At 42.8% G+C, this 20780-nt stretch overlaps 1 protein-coding gene across 8 annotated transcripts in view; it reads right to left on the bottom strand.

Annotated features, from left to right (window-relative positions):
* PLD1 (phospholipase D1) overlaps positions 1-20780 on the bottom strand; it is a 204572-nt gene that overhangs the window by 149459 nt on the left and 34333 nt on the right. Inside the window, exon 1 of one of the 8 annotated variants that reach the window (XM_077880342.1) lies at positions 14071-14228. The exons of 5 other annotated variants lie outside the window; for them this stretch is intronic. The gene's annotated coding sequence lies outside the window, so the exon portion shown is untranslated. Of the gene's footprint in view, positions 1-13814; positions 13953-14070; positions 14229-20780 lie in introns of those variants that run through there. 2 more of the 8 variants (XM_077880340.1, XM_077880341.1) reach the window with 2 other exon arrangements.

A 20780-nucleotide genomic window follows, 5' to 3' on the forward strand; every position in this document is an offset into this window, starting at 1 on the left:
GTAGTAAGAAGATTCATTAAAGGAATGATAATATGAAGGGATTTTGGCTACACAGTGGAAAGAGGAAAGAAAAAAGTCCTGGCAAAAGTCTGCAAAGACAATTCTGTGAATGTATGAAAACCTTTGAACTACACACTTCAAGTGGATGAGTTTTATGGTTTGTGAATTTTAACCCCATGAAGCTGATGTTAAAAAAAAAATCTGGAAACACACGGAAATAATAAACAGAGGCATAAAAAAATATCGATCAACATATATCAACACTCAAAGGAAGAGGAGGTACTCTTCCTTGATCCTACAAAGCAACAGCCAATGCAAAATCACTCCTACATTTCTTATAACTAAAATAGACAAACTGCTACTTATAACCACAAAGACACAAAGGAAAAAGCATCGTCAAAGCACTTAAAGAAAGCAATCTGTCTGTGCCTACGATGAATATTGCTCAAATTCCATTGTTTGCACATCTAAAGACTGCGCAGTGAGATCATGCTTTCACAGACTCAACAGTTACACTGGAGAATTTCTGCCAAACCAGTTCCTTTTTAAAAAATTACAAAAGCATCTACCTCACACACACACAAACTGTTCTAAGCTCAGAAAAAAGCACGCATGTCTCAGTAACTTAAAAACAAAGAAGATAAGGAAAAGGAAAATTCTGAGTCAGTGATGATTTCCTTTTCAAAGAAAGGTAGCAAAGATAGATGAAAAGTAGGAACACACAGCTCCCCGCAGGCACACAGGCATGCGTGCTGGGCCGCTGGCTTGCTGCAAAAGAGGCAGGGTGGATATTTTTCTTAGTTTGTATTAGGAAAACAAGTTAGCTCTTGCAAAGACAGAGTCCTTTTGAAATCACTTTAAAAGGCAGATGCCAAAATGGGAGGCAGATGTAGGCTTAGAATTTGATCCACCAGAGTAGAAACTGAGGGTGCCTATTCCTTTGATACCACTCCTTCCCTGCTGATGGAAAACAATTCAGCTGATAAGAAACAAAGCCAAAACCTATCCTTCTATTTCTGTCCTGATAACTCGTGCAAACCCAAGGAACCAAAAATAACATACTTTCGGTTTAAAAATGAGAACATGTCAAAGCCATGGAGACTCAGGGCATGGGTTCCACCTCATTAAAGTTGTCTGAAACCAGGTTTGCTTTAAGGCAGCTACCGACGTCGTAGGAACCAGACAATGAGCACATAGAATGAACGGGGCAGGAAGGGCACTGGACTCAAGTCAAGGGTTTTAGATCTAATCTCCATTCCAGGGACTCCCAAATAAACCAATTCAACCCCAGTTGAAATTAAAGAGTTGCCTTTTAACCTTTACATACCTCTCTCGACGTGCCAGGCCTGCAGGAGGTGTTCGATAAATGCTTCCTAAATTACTACTGAGACCTACGAATAGCAAGCACTTACTAAGTACTTCATATGTATTTCATCATTTACTCCAGCACAATAACCTTATACAGAGGTTTTCAGACTGGCTGTCCCAAACTCAGAAACTAAGGCTTAGAGAGATTAGTAACGTGCCCATGTGATTCATCTGCTGGAGGGCAGAGAGAGGGCAGCAGGTCCCCAGCTTCTTAACACTGGGTGCACTGCTGCCCCTCTGAGCTCAGCTGGGCACCCACCAAAGTAATCACAGTCATCAGTGAACATGTGAGGCTCCTCCACACGATGTTTGTTTTATCACCCACCCTTTGCCACCACCTGTCCTCCTGGGGGCACGGATGGTGAAAACCTCGAGATTTTTGCCACTGAAAGTGCGGTCCCAGGGACTGGAGGACTGGAAGCAGAGGCATCACCCTGAAGAGGGGGAGAAATACAGACTCTTCGGCATGCCCCAGAAACAGAATTTGCATTTTAACAAGATCACAGGAGATGCAAATGCACAGCAGTTTGAAAGACACTAGGTTAGAGGACTCCGAAATGATGTATTTACTTTAATGACATGAGGGAGGGAGGTCTGAGAAGGAAAATAGGACAGTGAGAACAAAAGCAGCTTGCTCTGGTGCACCAAGACCCTCGTTCACCTGGGAGGGGGCACCCAGAGATTATAAAGGACCTACACTGATCCCTTGGGAACTGCTGGTAGAGGCAAGAGCTGAATCTATAAAGGAATAGATCCACAGTCCCACTCCCTTCTAAAACTTCCTGTGTCTTTAGAAGTATCTATCACGCAGCAAATAAAAATAGAGTAAGTCTTTGGCAAATACTTATCAAGCAAAGAGTAGGGCCGCGCTGTGGGTTGATAAAACTCAAGATCTATACGATATTACCACCTTTGCTCACAATCCAGGGGTCACTTCTTATCAAGGTAACGTTTATCACATTTTTCCTTAACACAACACTAAAATCAACTTCCATTTGATTTAATACTTGACTTAAACTTGAGTTATTTCAATATGGTGCATGGTTGTCTTTACTGAAGGGTGCATCTACATTTGTAGACAGTAAGCAGCTTATATGTTTAGCCAAGAAGTGCAGGACAGTAATGGTCCTCTCACAAGAAGCATTGGGTTCAGGGTCAAAATGTGAAAAAGCATCTGATGGAAGTAATTTTTACTCCACATTACTTACCTCTTTAAACCAAGTTATGAAAGCCTAAGAACTCCACATATAAAATCCATGTCCATAACTAAAAGTGGTCTTCATAGAAGGTTAAATGTATATCTTTTTTCTTTATTCCCATTTCTAAAATAAAAAATTCATTACAATGTGTTTCCTAGTCACAAATCTGTACTTCCAGATGCTAAGAGATGACACTGCATACAGAAGGAAATTCCTTCCCCTCTTTAGGTCTAAATCCTTTCTGTCAATTGAAATCTACTCAGCAGGTTCTTTTCCTTAAAACCTTCAGTTATACATTCTTGACACTTTGTACTTCCTCCCTGTCTTCATCCAGAAGGAACTAGAACAACTAGAATGGATTTCTTGCTCATTAATCATCCAGATCTCTTCCAGAAAGTTTGCAAGATATTCCTCCTTCAACCACAATGGGCCTATAAAAAGAACTGCTTTTAATTTCTCAACCCACTTATTCTGTTACTGTCATGATCGTCCTCTGGACTCCGAGATTTTCTATAAACTGCATCAAATAATCCAGGATTTTACAGTAAAGGAAAATAGAAAATGGAAGCATGCTCCAAGCCAGAGGGCAAGGGGGAAGCAAAGTTTAGGGGCAGCGTGGCCCCCAGGACTCTGACTCAGAGCCAAGTCCAGGAGCCCACAGAAACAGAGAGGCACATACTAACCACAAAGGAGCACGACAGAGTCTCAAGGCCTGAGTCAGCCTAGGATGGGGGCTTCAGGGAGCCCAGAGACAATCAAATGCATGTGTTTCCCCATAACAGATCTGAATTCCCAGTCCGGATGAGACCAGTGATGGACTGGGTTAAAGAACCGTGACCATTATGCTACGCCAACCGCATCGCGGGCTGCATGGCTAAAGAACACATCCCTTCCAGGCACGCCTACGTCATAGGTTGGTAGAGCCACCCCAAAACACGTATGTGTTTGATCTCAAAACCACACTCTAAAATATGGGGAGAGGAACATACAGAAAGTTGTTCGCTGCTAAGGATAAATGCAGACATCTGCATGTAGGTTGAAACACACGCCCAAGTTCAGGCTGGGGGTGCCCGGGACTGACAGCTGTTCTGTGAGAAAGCCCTGGAACCTGGAGAGGAGCCAAGTTCACCTGGAGCTCCTTGGGAGGGAGGCGAGTGAATGGCAGGAGCACGCACTGCAGTCAGCACAAGTGTGTGTGCGTCTCTCTCTCTCTCTCTCTCTCTCTCTCTCTCAATACAGATGCATTTTAACCTTTCTGAAACTGGCATGACTATGGCATTTTAATTTTTTTTTAAGATTTTTTTACTTATTTGAGAGAGAGAGAGAGAGAGAGAGATCATGACCCAGGGGAGGGGCAGAGGGACAAGTGGACTCTGGGACAGAGTGGAGTCTGACCTGGGGCTCGATCCCAGAACCCTGAGATCATGACCCGAGCCAAAGTCAGGTTCGTAACTGACTGAGTCACCCAGGCACCCTGACTATTGCATTTTTATACCTACATTCAATACGGTGCCATTTTTCTTTCCTCTCTGTCCCCTGAAAAGCTGAAATTTAATTGATGATATATCTTGCCATTGACAGTGTCTTCGAATCAAGGAAATACAATAGTAATCTTGACTCTAATAAGCATCGTGAAGGTTAAGTGACATAACATATTTAAGGCATTTTGGGCACATTGTCTTAAAATATAACCATAGTACAAAAAATGGCACCTGTCAATATTGGTATTTTTTATGATCTGATGCATTCTTAGGATACATTATCAGAAGAGCAGTAGCCAGGAAAGTAGCCGATAATCCCAACCTGCTATGCAGTCTGTAGCTCGAGTACTGTGTTCAATCTGAGGACCGTAGAACAACAAGGACAAACGACGGACACTCAGAGAATAGGGACTAGCCTGGGAAAGAGTCTGAAAAGTATATTACGAGAAATGGTCAAGGGACACCTGGGTGGCTCAGTGGTTGAGTATCTGCCTCTGACTCAGGTCATGATCCTGGAGTCCTGGGATCAAGTCCCACAGGGGAGCCTGCTTCTCCTTCTGCCTGTGTCTCTGCCTCTCTGTGTCTCTCATGAATAAATAAGTAAAATCTTAAAGAAAAAAAAAATTGTTGAATGAATCTGAGGTTTTGGGGTTCAACAAAAATGAGAAGTCTTTCAAACATATCAAGGCCTATGGGTGTAAGATATTTTCTCTATGGATCCAGGGGATGGAGCCAGAACACAAGGATGGTTATTCTAGAGAGGCCTATGTCCTGCCAACATACAGGCGAACTTTCTAAACACTTTGGGCTCCCTAGAATGGAAAGTGACCCAGGAATGGAAAGCTTCCTAAAATAGGAAGTGTGCCATCAGCTCCTGGATGACACCACATCAGCACTCTCTAGAAAAGCTGCCTCCTTGGTCTCCAGGCTGCACTCTGTGTCCTCTTCAACTCAATTCTCTGCCTCGGTCTTCCTCTTTCAGACCTAACCTAGACCTCTGGGGACCACTCAGAGCAGCAATGGCACCCTAGGCCTCCACCAGCATGGGATTTTTTTTTTCCTAGGGAAAAGTTAGTATAAAAGTGGCCAAATGTTAATGGAAAAGATGGATTCACTGGGATGCCTGCTATTGTAAGAACTCACATGGGAGTGGAAGACTCAGTAGGGGTAGAGACGACTGGCAAATTCAGGCACCTATGGCAAGAGGAAGAGCTCTAGGGTCCACATGGTGGAGAAATATGATGTCTAGCACTCAAAGGAGGCACTCCACAACTCCTGAGACTGAATACCAGCAGCACTTCTACTACTACGTGTAGAATGTCCTAGCTAGGGCCTAATGAATTCACGTAAGACGCAGACCAGTTTTCTGAATTACAGCCAACCTTTGGTGAGATCCACATTCTTTCCTCCAGGTGCAGACCAACTCCCTTGTTGCCCCAGTTTACATACTTTTTCTTAAGTTAACCCTCTATCCATACTTTAAGGGAAAACCCCATACTCTATGAAAAAAACTGCTACAATCTCAAATGAAAACAGAATTATAACTTTGGACTGTATCTTCTTATCAGCATTTACTTGAATACTGGTATACGTTCACTGTGAACTTTGTGATTCAGACACAGTCAATGTCATCATCATTTTATCTAAATCTCTCCGAGCAAAGGTATGGGTGTCAGCCTCGTCCAATACACAAGGAAGCACTTTGCTTCTATCAGGCAACTAGTGGATAATTTCGCCAAGGGGAAATGAATATGGCACCGCAACCAATCAAAACCAACCTTTAATCAGCTTCCCAAAATGATGCTACTTTTGGTCCAAGAGAAGTCACAGGCTGTGGCTTTTTTGTTTTCTACCTTAGCACCCAGGTCAGCAGAGTTTACCTGCACATCTTTTGTCCAAAGACTTTTATAACTGATAGCACTGTAAAGTCAGATACAGTTAGGAAGCTGTCGGATGTTAGATCAAAATTCTCTCTTCCACTGTATGGAGCAGTTACCACCTGTCAGGTGTGAGGATGGAGTTTAAGAGCACACAGGTGAACAGCTCTCAGACTTTTAAAAGCTGATTCTCAGAGTGTGAAGAGAAGGGTAGTGGGAGCCCAGAGGAGGAGGTGCTCCATCTCAGGACTGGGGAAGGTTACTGCTGGGAAAGCACATCGGGAAAGAATCTTGAAGACCACTACAGAGTTTCCTGTGCATTCTCCAAAGGGACACATTCCAGGAAAAAAGAAGAGTTGCGGTGTGTTAAACTATGGAATCTAAAGAACAATTAAAAATAACCCCACATGCTTGAGCGAGAGAACGATAATCGTCTTCAGATACCAGGGGGACTGTCCTATTAGGTGCCTGCTTCCTCATGTCGAAGGTACACAGGGGACCTATGAGAGTGCACATTTCCGTCTATTATATATTAGAGCATTACATTGAATTTTATTTAAATGCAATTAATTAACATATAATGTATTATTGGTTTCAGAAGTAGAGGCCAGTGACTCATCAGTCTCATATAACACCCAGTGCTCATTACATCCTGTGTCCTCCTTCATGCCCATCACCCAGTTACCCCATCCCTCCATCATCTCCTCTTGGGACCTTGAGTAGATCACTTGACTTTACTAAGACTTAATTTTTTTTTAATCTATGAAATGGGGATTAAATTATAAAATCAAAATATAAAAAAAAGAATTAACAAGGAAACTGGTTGCCTTGAGCAGGTGCATTTACTCAATAATTATACAGTTTTGGAATCAGTTTGGGCTCTAATTCTAGCTTAGCTCATGGGAAGCTCTTAATAAGCAGTTGCTGTGCACACTGCACCTCGACATGGTGCAGCAAGCTGTCATCTATGGCAAGGTCTCTTGCATGGGGTAGGAAAGTGGACCAGAGACCATCGAAGATCCCCCCCCTCTCCACCCACCAGTGGGGGCCCTCTTGGATTGTCTCTGCCCATTTCTGATCTGGCATTAACCCCTCCACTCACTGGGACAGACTCTACAGGAATGTCTATTGAGAACCTGCTACCTAAATATTAGCTATCATTACTATTGTTATTACACTTTCTTCTGATACTGTCTTTCTACGAACTTGATCAGGCCTGGTTTTGTTTTATTCCTGTGTGTGTCTGTGTGTATGCTTCATGGTGGGCAAATACTCTTGCAAGACAACTCAAATCCTTAGGCGGGCACAGATAAAGTCATTAAAAGGCAAAGTAAATTAACATTCTATAGTTTATTATGAATGACACTAATAACAACAATAGCAAACATTCCCTTAAGACCTATAAAGTAACAAGTGCTACAGTAGGCCTTTTTAAAAATTATATTTAGAAAAAAGATTATATTTAGGATTTTATTTATTTATTTGAGAGTAAGCACATACATGCTCCTGAGCACATGGGGGGGGGGGGAGGCTGAGAAAGAGGGAGAAGCAGACTCTCCACTGAGCAGGGAGCCCGACACGGGGCTCAATCTGAGAACCCTGAGCCCAAGGCAGATGCTTAACCGACTGAGCCACCCAGGCACCCCTACAGTAGGCCTTTTATATACATGATTTCATTTAAGTCTCACAAGAACCCTATAAGGCATAAAGTACTTATATTTTAATCCCCATTTCATAGACTAAAAAAATTAAATCTTAGTAAAGTCAAGTGATTTACTCAAGCTCCCAGTGAATAAGCAATGGTCTAACCTAACAATTTTGCAACACAGTCTGCAACGATCTCATATTAATGGGTATGTATTCCCATATAGTTTTAAATTTTGAATACTGGATATTTTAAGTTGAATCTTAAATACAGCGACTCCAGAAAACACAAATGAGCCACTTAACCTAATAAACAGGTGACAACACTGAGTTTATTTTGTCGCAATCTCATACTTCAGGACACCACTGATAAGAGAGGGCCCTTATAGTGACCAGGTCATGTTCTAAGTGGTCCTTCAGCATCAAATTGAAATTTGCAGATTTCTCACATAAGGTATTGATCCCATTCATCTGAAATGTCCTGAGTGAGCCAGTCTAAGAGACAAAAGGCAGAACATGGGTTGCCTTGGGTTAATGAGGGCAAGCCAGTGAGGACACGGCTTCTTGTCGGAGTGATGAAAATGTTCTAAAAATCACATGATGGTGATGGTTACACAACTCCGTAAATACACTAAAAACCATCAGCTGGTACACTTTTAAGGGGTTAACTTTGTGATATGTAAATTATACAATATCAATAAACCTATTAGAAAACAGTTTTCCAAGGTTCAGTATCAAGTGACCTCTAGTCACTCCATGTGGCTGCTGTCTTCCAGAATAAACATGAAAACCAGATGTGCACTAAATAAGCCTTACCCAGGAACAAAATGTTCAAACAATGATGAGAAAAAAGACCACGTCTGTGAAGTTGGTGAGTTTTCTTTGGAAGCAATAATGGGCCTTCAGCCTCCTTCTCAAATGTCATTAGGTACGTGGTGAATGGCATTAGTTTTTTATTTTTACCAAGCCAGAAGAAAAGGAAATATAATTTCATTCATCATTACTAAAGGGCTTTTAAACGTACAGAATGGAGTATTAGAAATAACAGCAATGAGGGAACCAAAAGACCTCAAAAGGCCGAAAAGACTCCGAATCAACTAGAACCTTGTAGCCTTGGGGACTCAATCATTCTGGGCTTCGGTGACTTCAACTGTAAAATGAGGAGAGGGAACAATGAAGTCAACTCCTCTAAGATTCGTTTCCATCTTGAGGTGAACCACCTCTTCTGAGGATCATCTCGGTATGTGACTCGTCCCTTTCGAAACAGCATCCGCTGCTTTTACAGCAAGAGAAGTGTTATCGAGACACACTGGAAATCCACCGCAGTGTCTTTCCTACACTGATGCTTCAAGCATATAAGTGAGCTTCCTCCCACATCCCTTATGAAATAAACTATCTACCTTGTCACTGGATTGGCTAAACCATCGACTAAAATTTTAAACCTGATAGATAAAAATCAAAAGGCAGCTTCCCATGACGATGCATAAACATAGCAAAACAATCGTTCTCCAAAGTGAAATGATCCCGTCCTTTATACTAATTGATCTTACTTCAAATCTAACCAGTCTCTCCTAATCTATTTTAATTTTTATTATAAAAATGATAATGTGGGGATCCCTGGGTGGCACAGCAGTTTGGCACCTGCCTTTGGCCCAGGGCGCGATCCTGGAGACCCGGGATTGAGTCCCACATCGGGCTCCCGGTGCATGTAGCCTGCTTCTCCCTCTGCCTGTGTCTCTGCCTCTCTCTCTCTCTCTCTCTCTCTGTGTGTGTGACTATCATAAATAAGTAAAAAAAATTTTTTTTCTAAAAATGATAATGTCTTCTTAAAGGAAATCTTAGATTTGCAAGCTATTTGAGGAAAATTAAAATTATTCTTAAAGCCACCACCTTAAATAGATTACAGGTGATGTGAACCTACAATTAAACTTTGGTACATCTTATTCTCATTTTTTTCTCTCCATAATAGTTCTTTTTCCCCAAATATAATCATGTTTAAAAATACTAGTATGTGGAAAAGTATACAGAGAAAAGAAAATATAAGCTTCTAGAAATTCCCACCTTCAGAATAATTCCTAAACCCCATTACCTTAAGGTGATTGTCATTTCTACTCTCCTTAAACATAACACACACAGAAATAGGTATATTTTAAACATGGCCAAGTATGTGATGCACAGTTTGATGTGGAGTGTTTTAAGTTAAAGATCTATCATCACCACTTCCTAATACAATTTTTTCATATAGTCGCAAAATTGTTGCCTAATGATTCATCACGCAATTTTCTTCTACTACGTTTTGATTATTTCTAACCTTTTATGATAATAACTGAGTATCTTTATACCTAGAGCTTTTACACTCCTACTTGGAAAACTCCAATCCATTACCCTACCCGATTCTTTTTGTGATTTCTTCTATTGGTTTTAGGAAGAGAAACTGCCTCCCCATCCAAAGAGCAGAATTGTTACTGTTTGATTTCTTTTCTTTCCTTTTCTTCTCTTCTCCTTAAGCTTAGTTCCTTAATTTGTGGGCTATGTTTTTAAACATTGTTAAAGATTCCAAACTTAAGTGTCACATGTTTAAGTTTTAGCAAAAGCTGGACTAAGTTATTTGCCCAACATTTTCAAATGCACATTTACATGTTTAAAGGAAATATAGGTCTTCTATTCTTGGCCTTCTACTAAGCCTCAGAAAGCCCTCAGGACTGACAAAATAACCAGAGCTTTGATTATCAGCAGGAAATCATACTGGGTAGGAATAAAGAGGACACTGATACAGGCCAAATTAAAGCTAAACAATTGGAAGATCCAAGTTCCTAGCCTTAGTGGTTTTATTATTTTAGCCTATTAAAGTCTCAAAAGCTCCAAGGCTAGCTTAAGTACACAGTCAAAAGAGTTTCCAATGCTGTTGGCTTATTCTTCATGTGGACAGGTCACCATTGGTCTCATTCAGTGACCATGGGCAAATTCTATACCTTACCATTGGTCATGAGCAGAACAGGCGAGAAAGCAGAGAACAAGCTCACCTCCCACCCAGTAGAAAAAGAACACCAAGGACATTCCTTACTGGTTGACAATGGATCAACAGAAACATCTTTGATCATGAAGAGCAACACAGATGTCTATGTTTATATGGTTGTTTCTCATTAATAAGAACTATTGGATTATATTTCCCAAGAACATCCACTTCTCATACTAACCACCACCACCACCACCACCACCACCACCACCACCACCACCAGAGCACTCCTCTGAGGCATAGCACTGTTACTGCTGCTACCTGCTAGGACTTGGATCAATTGCATAACCTTCCTGGGACAGTTTCCTCAATTGTAAAACGAGGATAAGGACAACTGGCCTCTTAGGGTTGTTGTGAGGAGTGCATGAGAGGTTTAGAACAGGAACTGCCCTTAGGAAATGGTTTTAGTGGTAGCTGTTGTTGTGTTTTTATTACCACCACTACCTCTCCTATTCCTGCTATGACCAGCATAACCACTATTGCCAGAAATGCTAAAATATAAAACGTAAATCGGGTTTTTCAGAATAAAAGGGGGAACTGGAGAGGTCCATGGTCAGATCAGCCTCAGGAGTAAAATCTGTCCTCAGACTTTGCAATCTGTCTGGGAAGTTAGTAGTCACAGTCTGGGACGGCTGGCAGCACAATCCGGCCCCCACCCTCAACACACACACTTTGTGATACACGAGCACAAGACACCTGCGCACCAGCCCCTTCAGAGAGCAGGGCTAAGCCACAACCCAGGACTGAGGTGTGAAAAAGGCAGTGGTGGCACTGCTCACCAGAGCCTTTCTGCAAATCCTCCAAGGCCCGAAACTGCAGACCAAGAGCCAACAATCCTTCAGAAGGGCACCGCGAAGATCCAGACCAGAGGGTGGAAGGAGAGTGATTTGGGCCATCAATGGACTGATCAAGGTTCAGCAGTCAAAAAAGCCACTTTAAAAATATATATTTATTTATCTGATAGAGTGAAAGTGAGAGAGAGCATGAGCACGGATGGAAAGGAGAAGCAGTCCGTGGAACTGAGTCCAGTCCAACGTGGGACTCGATTCCAGGACCCCGAGATCACAACCTGAGCCCAAGACACTTAAGCACTTCACCGGCTGAGCCACCCAGGCACTCCTGAAAAACCTACCTCTAATATCACAATGACTTCTACATATTTGTTTCTTCCCTCGGAGTGCCCGACTTTCACCGCCAGTCAGTTTTCCTGATATTTGGGGTGTGAGCCAATTCAAAATGGACATCATTTGCCAAAGGATTCATCTCCAACCTCGAAACTCTGGATTATTTTAAAACAAAGTAAGAATCACGTGCTGCTGCATCACCAGCTAGGCTCATAAGCCATCTGCGATTTAGGAGACACTGAGTACTCTGAAGAGGAGCAAGAAGGCATGTTTGATAAAAAGTAACCAGCTCAAAGCCTCACTTAAAATTAGATGGTATGGAATGAGAAAAATACTCGTCTCTACTTGACTCCAGGCAAAAGGCAGAGACGTAACAAAACTATAACAAAACTAAACCAGCCGGGCAAGATAAGAATAAGAATTACGGCATGTGTTCTTCAAACCTAGAGTCAGGAATAAGATTTGCTTAGCTACTTTATCCTCAAATTACAGATTCCAAACTCCTTACCAATATGGTCTTTTTTCCCCTCCCCAGGTTCAAAGTAAACTATTGTAATGAATATTCTTTGGGAAAACCCTAAAATGTGGCTTTTAGGGAGCTTGCCCTCTTATTCTCTACTTTGCCACATTTGTTTATTTGTGCTTCTCCTCACTGGTATTTTGTTTGGTTCTCCTCTCTAGATGAAAGGCTGTGAAGGCCTTGGGAACACAGAAACAGATCTCCCAGACAAAATGAGTTTTATGTGGGCTTTTTAAGACTTTTATCCATGCTAATTAAGCACAAGTATAATTAATGAGCAAAATGTCCCTAACTATTGTTTTGTTTTGTTTTGTTTTAATCACTGGATAGCTACAATCACGTTGACAAAAGTCTTCTTTTAAATTTTAAATTAAGAGCATTAATGATTCATAATAGCATAATAGTACAAACATGCAGTCGGAGCATATATTGAGCAAGTTAGAGCAGGCTTGGCCTTTTTATTTTTTTTAAACTAAAATGACCTCGTGGATTTGCTATTTAAAAAAAAAGATCTGCAGAGGTAGGGGCAACAATATAACTGGACCGCTGTGTCTCAGGGTATAAAGTACAGTTAATTTTATTATCTTGAAATGGCACATAATCATCACTTTACAACTCCAGCCTCAGCAGATATGGAAACTGTGATCCTTAGGAACTGAGGTCCTTAAAATTTAGCATGTCACCTCAAGGACCCTTTGAAAGTTCCTTTTTTTAATCCCTCTTTTCCCTCAATTTTATTTTTTTAAACAGAGAAGAACATGGAAGGATGGATCCTTTCTAATGCACCATATTTCCCAGCAGGGGAGGAATTTAAAGGGCAGGATAAAATAGCAATAACAGAAGCAGATTCGTATTATTTAAAAACACAAGCACATTACCTCGAACTAAAGCACACTTAACATAAAAATAAGAATAGTCCATAGGGTCTCAAACTTTAAAACATCATCCAACCTAACTACTCCTGCAGACCAATTTCATGCTGGGTTACTTTGGTGACAAACTAATAAAGATAAAACTGCTCTCCGGGTCTTTACTGAAATTAAAGAAGACGCCCCTTGGTACTTAATGTCGTTCGCTGAATTTCATTTTATGACCATTAGCAATACTGCTATGTTTCACAAGGCACACTCCATTTTTCATCAGATTTACTCCAAAAGTAACCTCAGATTCCGAGGAAACTACCCCAGAATGCAAACAGTGACAAAAAAAGGGATTCAGTCCAGCTTGAGCCACCTGTACACTCCGCCCACATCAATAGCTATGCGGGTATTTTATGAGGCATTCTAGAAAAATGCCAGACTCTTCAAAGAGAAAAATTAAAATGATATTCTGGTTCATTGTAACTACAACAAGTAGGCCCAAGGGAAAACCGCGCGTCGGGCCCGAGAATGAGGCACAGAGCCACTAGCTAGACGGCAACACACGGCTGCCTAAGGCTCCAAAAAAAATAAAATAAAATAAAATAGAAAAAATGGGGAAAAAAAAAAGTACAATCACCCATGTACTACAATCACAGTTACGCCTAGAGGATTTAACGGGAGGACACAAAGGCAGGAACCGGGGAAAAGGAACTGAAAATGCTCACCACCGAGTATAAATCTCTAGACTGCAAATCCAGCATACGCCGTTTCCTCCTAGCTTCCACGTGCATTTAATATTGTCAGATCGTGCCTGTGCTCTAAGGAGGATCCTAACCCCCGACCGACCCGGGATCAAGCGACTCCCGTTATTTTCTACAAGAGCGCGGCCGCGGCTCATGTGCTATGCTGGCTCCCCTACGCCCGTGAGCAGAGAAAGAAAGTCTGACACGCAGCACGAAGTCCACACTGTTCTTTACTAACCTGGTGCCCCTGTGAAAGCAGCCGCTTCATACTGCTCTACTGAGAGAATCCTTCCTTAGGAACCTAATCTCCAAAGCAGCTGATAGCCCAGAGGGGAGGAAGGAATCCACATGCACGAGGAAGGCAGTTTGTTCCCAACTTGGCCACTTAAACCCTAGCCAAGCCCACAAAGCACTTTAGCCTATAAGCTTTAGTAATGAACTTGAAACCACTCCCCATATGTTAAATAGACACGGGGCGGCCGTGAGAACCAAAACCCACGTACACAGTTGAGCAAAGGCTTCAGGCCTCATTTTTGAATTTGCTGCCTAAGAGAACCGTAACACACACACACACACACACACACACACACACACACGAAGAGAACCCCCACTCCCTTCTCGCTCCTCACATACTGTAGTAAAGTGACTCATTCCTTTTAAATAGGAGGAATACAGTCTGCCCCCCCCCCACCCCATTAGGGCCATGAAATTTGAATTTTACAATGTTGTCCCAATGGCTAACTGGTGGTGATACAGCACTGCAATTTCACGGTGCGTAAGAGGGACATATGAAGTTACTATTTCTTTTTTTTTTTTTCAAAGATTTTATTTATTTATTCATGAGAGACACACAGAGAAAGAGAGAGAGAGAGGCAGAGACACAGGCAGAGGGAGAAGCAGGCTCCATGCAGGGAGCCCAACGTGGGACTCAATCCTGGGACTCCAGGATCACGACCTGGGCCAAAGAGGCCGATACTAAACCGCTGAGCCACCCAGGGATCCCTTGAAGTTACTATTTCCGAGAGAATCAAAGTCACGTACTGTTTTCAGATTTGGGGGAGGCACAGGATTAATTAAGCCTAACATCTCAGTAACTTCTAAAAATCAAGTTCAAGAGAAGGTGTACTAAAGAAACTTCTAAAAAAATTTTTTACAATATAGAAACTTCTAACTTTATTTTTTTTTAATTTCAGTATAGCTAACACACAATGTTACATTAGTTAGAAATGTATAGTACAGTGATTCCATATTTCTATCCATTATACTGTGGTTCACCCCAAGGGTAGCTTCCATCTGAGGATCAACCTAACATGATCCTCACTTGGTGTCTGTGAATCTAAAAACCACTCATAAATCAGTTTCACCATCTACACTAAAGTTATATTGATAAGATCAAAGATTTTTTTGGCAGTATTATGGTTTTTTATAGCTTAAAATGGAACTGAGGGCAACCCAGGTGGCTCAGCAGGTTAGCGCCGCCTTCAGCCCAGGGCGTGATCCTGGAGACCAGGGATCGAGTCCCGCGTCGGGCTCCCTGTATGGAGCCTGCTTCTCCCTCTGTCTCTCTTTCTCTCTGTGTCTCTCATGAATAAATAAATAAAATCCTTAAAAATATATAAATAAAATAAAATGGAACTGAACAGGACTATGGTTTTAAACTGAGAAATTTAAATTTTATCTCTCATTCTAGGAATGTGCAATTGATAATCTCCTTAAGGCGTTTTTATCTTAAAACAGTCCATAATATTCCAACACATTGCTCAAGAATTAATGAAAATCCATACTCTGCTTTTCAGCACAACATGTCCACAGTACCACACACACAGTTTGCCCCTAGTTGTCAACTCTAAGGACAGCTTTGATTGTCCTGGCTTGCTTCTACGATTTCTACTTTACTTAAAGAAGACCTATTTAACATATTAGTCAAGATTACCTAACTCTATTGTTTCTTCTAAGCCAAAAGAGTGGACCAAAGTTTCAAGGAAAACTTGATTCACTTGCTGCCAAACAAGATTTACATGTATCGCTGGTAAAATCAAGTTACTCAAAACCTGTGAAACTGAAGTCATTAGCATGAGCTCAACAAGATCGGGCATGAAAAACCTGGAGATTCCCTGGAATTCCATGCAGGCCACACCTGCCTGCCTCCGCCACCCACTCCCAGGTCAGGGCTCAACGTTTTCTCATGGGGTCCCCTTAGAATGAGGCGGTCAAGACGATCACCTCAGTGAGAAAAAAAAAAAAAGAGAGAGAGAGAGAGAGAGAAAAAAAAAGAGGAAAAAAAAAAGAGAGAGAGAAAAAAAAAAAAGAGATACGCGGCCCTTGCCTTAAAAAGGAGCCAGAACCCCACCTGGTGGCAAAACTGAGAAAAGGCTGGAACAGTTAAACCTCAGCAGAAATGCAACTCTCAGGCTGGAAGAGAAAAAAGCAGAAAAGGATCCATTATAAGAGCACGTTAATGCCACATAAAATGTGTGGTAAAGGTCATGGAAAGTTTGCCCCACATGCACAAGAGCAGAATATTTCTTGAGGACATGAAAACACTCATGTAAAAAAAAAAAACTAATTGCACTGAAAATCATCTCTTTTTTTGTGATCTGGTTTGCAAACATATACAATGATTCACATTCCCAGAAAAATCCTGATAAGTAATATTAATCTCTTCTTTACCCAAAAAGCTATGAGAAAAATGCCCTCGAGGTCAACATAATCTCTGAAATGGAAGAAATATGGATAAACCCCCAGCTCAAGTAGCTCAGTACTGGTGGGGCAGTGCCCCTCGCTCTATGAAAAGGCCATACCCCTAAGATTGTTTCTGCCTCTCTGTCAAAAGTATTTCCTTTTGTCTCATATAAATTATTTCTGCCAAAATCAATGTGCAATGGGGATGAGAAAATACTGGGTTTCAGTGGAGATGAAGAGTAATTAAATACTGGGTTTCCAATCACACTAGAGTAGCAAACTCCAGGAAAAAATAATAGTAGGATGTGACTTTTACTTATTTATCTATTCATCCATCCATCCATCCATCCATCCATCCATCCATCCATGAGAGACACAGAGAGAGGCAGAGGGAGAAGCAGGCTCCATGCAGGGAGCCCGATGAGGGACTCGATCCCAGGACCCCGGATCACACCCTCAGCCAAAGGCAGATGCTCAACCACTGAGCCACCCAGGTGCCCCAGGATGTGACTTTTAGATAAGCCCAAGCCACACTACTCAAGCTAAAACTAATAATAATAACAGCAGCTAATACTTAGGCTCTTACTATAAGAGCTTAAAGCGTGGGCGTGGTTCTGAACGGGTTCACAAGCAGTAGCTCACTTAGATCACAGCCCTGTCTTTCTATGCCAGTTTCACAGACGAGAAAACAGAAGCACCCACAGAATCAGCAGCTTGCCAATCAGCTAGTGGTGGAGCCGGGATCAGAACCCAAGCAGTCTGGCTCTGATGTGAGGGCTCCTAACTACGTACTCTAACAACTCTGTTCCTCCCGAGTGCACAGCACTTGGGAAAGGCTGCCAGGCCCTGGTCAGACCCAAGGGAGGGGGAGATGGGAGAGGAGAACTGCTCCGCAGACAGTCCTCAGAGTGGGAAAGGCTTAGAGCAAGGCAGCCACAGAAGGGGACCAGAAGGCTCCAGGGCAGGTGGGGGACCCCAGGCCGAGGGCACCCACTCAGCCTTCCAGGTCAAAGAGGGAGCCGTGGGACGGACCACTGGAGGGACCACAGGGAGCAGGAGAAAATCCTGCAAGGGAGGCAGGCGTCCCCTGATGGCAAATGACAGGGGCAGAGAGGCACCAAGAGAGTCTGACCCAGAAAGGGACCAGATGGGCATGGGGGAAAGCTGAGTAGGCGCGAGGCCTTGCGGAGTAGAAATTAAGAAGACATCTCCAGGCCACAGGAAGGGCAGACCAGGACTTGCAAATTTACAAGAGTTTACATTTTCCCAAGCGAGACCAAGGGGCTGGGGCAGCAAGGCAGGCAGCAGGGATGCTCTCCCGAAGCTAGGTTTGCGGCCTGAGCCTGGTGGGGGGTGTTGAGGTCACCTGCTGGGAACACGGGAGGAGGAGGCCCCTGGCAGGCAGAGGGCTGGCAGAGACAGGCCCAGGAGCTGGACTTTGGTTTCTTTTAAGATTTTATTTACAAGAGAGAGAGAGAGAGAGAGAGAGAGAGAGAGAATGAGCGAGCAGGGGGACGGGCAAAGGGAGAGAAAAATCCTGAAGCAGGCTCCCCACGTAGAGCCCTACACGGGGCTGGAGGCCAGGACCCTGAGATCACGACCTGAGCCGAAATCAAGATTTGGAAGCTCAACCAACTGAGCTGCCCAGGAGCCCCCAGGGTGAAGTTTTAAGGCAAGGGGTTCCTGAGGATCTCAAACAGAAGTCAGGATGCGGGTGGGGGGACACTTTTGTTTTAATTTTTATTAACCTCTAACTGAAATTGAGCATTCCCTTCCATTATGAATGTAGGCAACCATCCAAGTAAAAGGAGCCATACCTGTGACCTGTGAAGTCAAAGATATCTTCATATCACATTACAATTGTCACAAAGTATCATTTCCACCCGTCACTGCTTCAAAATTATAGTAGTTACTAGACCTGCCACTAGTTCTTGATAGGCAACGCATTAATAAAGTATATATATTAAAATATTACATATTTTTTGGTATACGGATAACTGTAGATCAGTATAAATGGTTTCCTTCCTAATCCTATGCATTCTAATTTTATGCATTTTAGTTTAGGCATTAAACATTATTCTGAAAAGGGATTCCTTGATTTCACTATTGTCAATGGCATCCCACAAAAATAAAGAACATCTAGGGGCCCCTCACTGGCTCATTTGGTTAAACATCTGACTCTTGATTTCAGCTCGGGTCATGATCTTAGAGTCATGAGATCAAGTCCCACTGCAGTGGGGTTTCTCTCTCTCTTTACACACGTGCATGCTTTCTCTCTCTCTCTCTCTCTCTCTCTCGCCAAAAATCAATAAATAAATCTTAAAAAAAAAAAAAAAGAAAAAGAACATCTGGGGATCCCTGGGTGGCTCAGTGGTTTAGCGCCTGCCTTCGGCCCAGGGCATGATCCTGGAGACCTGGGATCGAGTCCCACGTCAGGCTTCCTGCATGGAGCCTGCTTCTCCCTCTCCCTGTCTCTCTCTCTCTCTCTCTCTCTCTCTCTGTCTCTCATTAATAAATAAATAAAATCTTTAAAAAATATTTTAAAAAAGAACATCTATCTGATTAAAGGAGGAAAAGAAAAACCCACAGAAAGATATTTTTAAAAGGAATTCAGAAAAGGGGGGAACCTAGTGAAACGACCCAGGGTTCAAACCCAGGCGCTCTGACTTGTGTGTTCTTTCCTCCACCGACTACACATCCTAAAAATAGTATATAAAAATACTTCATCCCTTCATTTGTGTCAGCAAAGTGCTTTCACGTGTATCAGCTCATTAGCTCATCACAAAGGCCCAGAGGAGGAAAAGTCAACCCCAACTGCGTTACACTTCAGAGAGGCCACAACCCAGGAAGACCCCACTCCTGGGGGGGGGGGGGGGGGCAGGGAGTGGTGCAGGTGAGAGGACGTGGCACCTGCCATCCCCCTCTGTGGGGCTTTGTCAGGAGCGCAGAGGAGCACGTGAAGTCTATGCCTTTTGTCACATCAGCTAGAACCCGATCTGGGGAGGCAGGCACGGTGAGCGCAGAGCCTGGCCAGAGGATGCTGCCTCCCTCCGGGTTACCATCTGCAGGCGAGGCTAACAATGCTTTGGATTCTAGGCTCAAAGCTCTTTTATTTAGTTCTCATTGGCCATCCAGAGTGGGTCACAAAATTTACAGTATTTCGACTATCTAATTCTCCTTTGGCTATGGCCAGCACAGAAGCCTGTACTTAAGCAATTAGTCTGAGATGAGATAGACGAGCTGAAACAACGCCCTCTCTGTCCTCCCCCCACTGTGCCCGCCAACGGGCGTTATTATTTAATCCGTGACACGTGTCGCCAGCACTGCCTTCGTGACAACATCGCTTATTGTCCTCACCTCCACTCTCCATTCTGCAACATCTGTCACGGCTCATATCTATATTTTATTTACTTTGCTGCTTTTACAGGGTCACTTCCTCAACTGCTACAGACAGCTCTAAAACCTACTCTAACCCCCAAAAGGTAACAACATTTTGTAAGTTGGTAAAAAGAAGAAACTTAAGGTGTAGGTTACAGACAGCCTTTTAGGTCACCGCAAATTTACACCAAATGGTATCATTAAAGCAGGTTTTATCTCATAGCCAACAAAATAACCTATCTTTATTTATTTTTTTTATAACCGGATCAATTCACAGATTACGTGGCGCCTTCTCATACAATGCACTCTTTTCCTCTCTACAATGTGGCTTTATACGACTGACATAATACGGTCTTCTGAAAAACAAGTTGGGTATTTCTTAGCATGCCCGTTAAAACATAAATTAGTATGTTTATTAATGGGCCTTTAATTTCCAAGTTCCCTATTCTTTCTTTCTTTAATAAGGAGCCACAGTAAAAATGGGTCACTTGTCTCCTACTCGCATCACCTAAAAACTAAGAGTGGGAATTCTTGTGGGCAAGAACAGAAGTTCAAAATTGGTTTCTAGATCCTGGGCACAGAAGAATGGAGCCCTCCTGCTGCTGCCTCTCTGTGGACGCACGGGCCCAGCACAGCCACCCCCTGAATGTGCTGTAGGGTAACCCGCCGGCCACCAGCCCAGGGAGAGAGGGGCAGGGTGAGTAGGGCACCGAACCTGCCTGCAACAAGCTTGTGATATGTTCCCTTCTTTCCTAACCACCCAGAAGCACTTCCTGCCTTGCTTGCCCAATCTACCTAACTGGAAGGATCTGGTGCCCTGGCGGTTCCTGTGGCCTGAAGCCATTTGCTTTTGTGCCTACCCCGTTTCCTTTACATTGCTCTCAAACA

This window comes from Canis aureus, chromosome 31 (genome assembly GCF_053574225.1).
Source record: "Canis aureus isolate CA01 chromosome 31, VMU_Caureus_v.1.0, whole genome shotgun sequence".
Lineage (NCBI taxonomy): Eukaryota > Metazoa > Chordata > Mammalia > Carnivora > Canidae > Canis > Canis aureus.